General features: G+C 38.8%; 1 long non-coding RNA gene across 1 annotated transcript; it reads left to right on the top strand.

The window, feature by feature from the left end:
• Positions 1 to 2130: 2130 nt before the first annotated feature.
• On the top strand, positions 2131 to 3023 carry LOC136808448 (uncharacterized). Its single transcript, XR_010846889.1, has 3 exons — positions 2131 to 2159; positions 2382 to 2429; positions 2787 to 3023. It is a non-coding gene; the product is annotated as an uncharacterized lncRNA (long non-coding RNA).
• Positions 3024 to 5502: the final 2479 nt, after the last annotated feature.

The raw sequence follows: 5502 nt of genomic DNA, 5'->3' as shown, positions 1-5502 counted from the left end.
ATCGCTAAAAACTAATTAGATACTTCAACGAAGATGTCCAAATCACACAACACACAAACATCTTACACGCGAGGAATTTTGTAGAGTTTTACCGTGACCGAAATAATAAAAGACCGGTTTCCTTTTGAATTTAATGTGACCCGCCATACTGGCCATCACGGCGTGCGCCTGTTGCGCCTGAGCGTGTGCTTTTATATATCGGAAGGGGAACCAGGCTAAGCGCGAATTAATTTTTATCACGTGACTTGAGCGTAATAAAGTTTAAATTTTAATGATGGACACGAGAAAGTTACGAGGAAGTTTGCACGTTTCGTGTGTTGTGTAAAACTGCTTATAATTTGGCTGTTTTTTTAATTGAAAGGATTGCAATTTTTACTGAACTTCTAGTTTGATGGATGAACTTGTTCGATAAGAATGATACCAAGAATTTCATTCAAGGTTTGTTTTGATTATTTTACAGATCCGGTGTCGAGATTGCAAGACGTATGTCGAGATTAGACGACTCTACGGTATTGAAGGCAATTACATCTCGATTTTAAAAGAAAAAAAACCCTTAACATTCAAAATTGTATTTGTTTGATTCTCATATAGTCGTAAACAAGAACTTGGAGGAACCTTTAGAACCACGTAACTTGTAACTCTCACCTTTCTTTTACTAAGGCTAATTATCCCTTTTTTATATATGTCAATAATGACCTTCATTTTTAAGGAAATATTTAGTCGCAATTTTGCGATTCTTGTTTACTTTTTATTTCAAATTATTTCATTGGTTTATTGAGCTGCAATAAAAAACGAAGATTTTTGATCAGCGTGGGCTTTGGCCGCCATTTTGAATTTCGATTTTTTTTCTCCTCTGTACTTGGCAATTTAGAGGTTGTTCGTAATACGCGATTTGGCTTACGCGTAACACTTGTGCCTGGCCCTGGATACCTTTATGGAAAATCTGAAAAATAAACAAAACCCCTTGGAAAATCAAGGCTCAAACCCCCGCCCCGCCCCGCCCCCTGGAAAAGTTTGTCAATACACGACCCTACCGGTGCACCCGACAGTCGGGTGCTGTCGGGTGTTTTGTCGGGTGCTGAAATTTCTAAATTTGCGAAAACACCCGACAAATAGTGCACCCGACAGTCGGGTGCTTAAATTCCTAGCTTAGTAAAAACACCCGACGATCAACACCCGACATCACCTAATGGGCGCCCTATACTATTTCCCGCTATCTTTGCCATCTTTGCCGATGCCGTGGACGTCAGTCAAGGCACTATTGTCACTGGGGCATGAAAGGGCCGGCGTGTAAAATCGAATCAGCGATCGGAACTACCTGGGGCTTTGTAAGAGGTCTTCGATTCCTATCGGTGAAAACAATTTCGGGGGCAGAGGAAAGTGACGAAAATTCTAATAAGCTTCGGCGTAATAAGGGCCGGTGCATCTATCACCCAAACTCGAGTCGAAACCTTAGTTTGCTTCTTTGATTTATGATATTCTGACAGCACTCTGTTGTTATCCGTGAAAAGATTGTATCGCATCCATTAGTCTAGCAAGCTAGACGACTAATTTATACATAGTAGAAATAAAGCAAAAAGTAATGAATGGAACAATTTTAGTCGTCTAGAAACCTTTGTGCACTAACTCCAAAAAAAAGAAATGTGTCAATATTGCAATTATAATTTTTTCCTGCTCAAAATAATTCTTGAGAAAAAAATATGTGTGGATTTTGTGTATTGAAAGTTTTTCATTTGAGTTGATTTCGTTTTGAGAGTTTGCTGTTGCTTGATAAATTGTTTTCTCGCTACGCAAGTTTCTGCGTAGCTAGCCCCTGTATCTATAAGGCTGGAACACCGGATTCTTCCAGTCGTTTATACAAACTAAATCCCTTATTTTTATTATTAGTATTACATGCATTATAAACGACTCCAGTCTACGCATCCATCAGTAAAATTAAAAAGTGCGATGCAAGTGGCTCTGGGTACGATTCGGGCGCGCAACCTCGTCCCGTGTATCCTAGGTTCTTTTACGTTATTACTGATCGATACGATAGAAAGGCCATACCTGACATTAACCTTTACCCCCCCCCCGGGAGTCGACCTCCCATGTCAACTAAATCTCAATATCAATCATTCTATTTTCAGAGTCGCAAATAAGAGAAAATGTTAGCGGAACAGGTGATCACTTTTAATTTGATATTTACATTTCAGTCGTAAAAAAATTGCCGTGTCTTTCTTTCGATTCTGTACTTTGATCAAATATCAAATCAATGTTTCGATATTCTTAAATTTCAGCCTGCACTCTATGGTCAATCTAGTTCTCCGTGTTTAGGTTTGAGCATCGATGGTTTGAGGCATGACAATCCGTTTAATTTTTTTCTCTTCTTTTCTTCGTTTTAGTCTTACATTCTGATGGCGAAACACGCTGACGTGCTCTGGCTTATCCAGGTAACGTATATTACCTTTAATTGATATAAATAGCTCGATCTCATCTGATATTTAGTTTCATAATGACGTAAATTCCATGGCGTTCTAAATAGCCTGTAAATGCGTAATTCAGCATTATAAGCTATAGTTTTAATTCAATAACGACGTAAGTGGAAAGAGATTTAAAATCGCGAAGAGGTACCGTGCGTGAGTATCACAACTTGAATAAATTGCAAAATGCAGCGCCTTCCGATTGGAAAACCTTACCTCGTCCTTAGAGGTTAATATTTTCTCTTTGAAAACTTGGCCTCTGATACTCAGGGTAGTGAAGAGAGTGGTAGTCTATAAATAAATTTTTCTACTTTCTATCTCTCTCAGGAAGAAAACAAAAGAAACGATTGTTGGATCTATCGATGGATCAAATTCAAATGACCTCATAATTTATATCTTGCATATTTTTAATTATATATAATGTATTTCGAAGATTGTCTGTAAGACCATATTCAGACGTTATAGTTTCATATCTTTCCGGTACGATTTCCGTCACGGATCGATAGTGTTCATATTTGGTTTCGGAACGTTTCGGAGCAAGAAAATGGAGCGGTTCCGTTCCAATGAAACCCTTTGACCTGTTTTGCTTAGTAATTGTAACGTCTTCTTTTTTGATGTTTCAAATTTTGGCGTTCACACTTGTTTCGTAACCGTTTCGTTTCGGAACGATACGGAACCGTAACGTCTGAACGTGGTCTAAATTATTGTTAAAGAATAAAAAGGTTGTTCCAATTTCTTCTTTTGATCAGCATCCCACTTTTTTCTTTTGGGTGATAAAAGAGAAGAGAAAAAAAATTTGTCCCAGCCATCCAAACAGTTTGCATGTACGTAATGGTTACTTGTACAAGAACGGTGGTGGTACGCTAAATAGATAGAACAAAAAATTCGGCAAAGTAGTGTGTCGTTACAATACGAAAACCCAGGTAATATATAGCGTCCAGTTGACGAAGTTACTCAATCAGCTCAGACAAATTAAACGTTACTTAAAAATTTAAAGACACGCAATTTTCAGGTAGGTAAAAGTAGGAAAACCTACCTAGATATGATTTTAATACCCGGAATGTTTTTTTTTTCACTTTGAAAGCCTACCTAAGTACTTGTGAAGGTTGCGTTGATGGTGGACACACATTATTGATGAAATGTTGACTGTTGTCTCGTTTGTTCGTCGTTTTACCGTCGTTCCATCACCCCATGAATAAAAAGAAAAGGAAGAGGTCAATCTGTGAACTCCTTCTAAGAGAAGAAACATCAAAACTTGATCAAAAGCCAAGAATTGGAAATCACATTGTTTGACCAAAGAGATTGGTTTGACAGCACAGAGTAATTTCGTCGAAATCGCCGCGCGCCAACTACAGGCGGGCGGTAGTAAAAAGAACCCGTTTTCCGCCTCAGGAAATCGCCACCCGCCCGTTGTATGTCGGGTGCTGTCAAGAGCGCCTAAGGTATAGCACCCGACAAAGTGCACCCGAATGTCGGGTGTTAAAATTTCTAACTTCGAGCACCCGACAACAGCACCCGACTGTCGGGTGCACCGGCAGGGTCGTGTCAATACCCTTTTATATATATGGTTTAAAATGGAATAGCCCAATTTAAAGGCTTGGAATAAAGCCTTTGAAGCAAAATTTTGCCCCCTGCCCTTGAAAAGTAAGCAATCTCTGCTCTCGAGATCTCAATGATTTTTGCCATGCTCTGAAAACTGGAAGAGAGCCACACCACCATGCATGGAACACACACAGCAGACAGAACGGACGAACAAAATCGGAATATTCAATGAACGGAATGAAAGAAAGTGCAAGTGCTAAAATAGCAATTCTAGCCCGAACTTTTAATCCTGAAAAACGTTAAAATACACTAAAATCTCCATATGTTTTGACCATGATTGAAGATCTCCCATTCTGAAGTATTCCATTTTTCGAATATTTTCTTCGAATCGAAATCTCCCGCCATCTTGTAACATTTCCACATCCTAAAATCGAAAGTGTTTCATAATATACGGGCGCGCTGGGCGCCCGCTTTACTTTTTTTCGATAACGCAAAAGTGCGCATGCGTATTACGACAGTCTAACTCGGGATGAATGTTCCCAAGAAACTCAATGGCGGGCTTGTCTTGGCCACGAGAAGAGCCAAGAGCCTTGGATTGGAGTAAAAATGCAGACGGGATCATGTGTCTGTTTTGCATGGAGTGGTCAGGTGGTTTTTGTCTGACACTATTAAAGCGACATCTTTCTTATTTTACTGTGTTTATTCAGAATTTTTTTGCTTAAAACATTAAACGAATTGTGGGTTTTCTTGCGTTGAAATTCCTGGCGGTTCCGTTCCCATTGTCATTCCAACAAAACTTTTAACCATGTCATGACCATCCTTTTGATATTTTTCTTATTATAGTATATACTCAATTTGAGGGTGCTGATTCAGAATTTGAATGTTACCAAGCTTGAAAATTCACAGTTTTTGTGTTCTGTAACTTGCGTTATTTTTTTGTGTTTCCATCCAGGCAAAATTCTAAGAACGGCTCAAACATATACCCACTGAACATTTTCTGGTCATGTTCCCGGCTCCATAATAGCAGAGCATACTAGTTTGATTAATGCTTTACTTTTGTATCTTCCACTCACTTACATTGGCACAATCTTTGCAGTTCTTTGCACCAGCTTTTTTTGGGGGGGGGGGGCTTCTTATCTTTTTTTTATCATTTTCCAAACTAGATCTGCCGTGCTGTTGATAATTCAGTCTGGGATTATAATTGCATGAGGTTAATTACGGCTGCAATAAGTGACAAATACCCTGTGTGATTAGGCCGCAGCCACAAATAAGTTGTGTTCGCAACCGACTCACTTTTCTATCTTAAAAATTCAACCACTTTCTAGTCGGAAAGTTGGAAAATCTGTCAGATTTTTTAGCGATATTATTCAAAGAATTTTGTAAATTCAGCGTATCCAGCGTTTAGATCATCAAAGTTTTTAAGTTTTTTATCTGCAATTTTTCAAAGATTTTTTGAGTTAAAAAGTGCTACGCAACTGCTTTTTGTGCAGTCGCGATATGC

Source organism: Clytia hemisphaerica, unplaced genomic scaffold, assembly GCF_902728285.1.
Source record: "Clytia hemisphaerica strain Z4C2 unplaced genomic scaffold, Clytia hemisphaerica genome assembly, whole genome shotgun sequence".
In the NCBI taxonomy this organism is placed as follows: domain Eukaryota; kingdom Metazoa; phylum Cnidaria; class Hydrozoa; order Leptothecata; family Clytiidae; genus Clytia; species Clytia hemisphaerica.
This window is presented reverse-complemented; position numbering and strand designations above follow the sequence as displayed.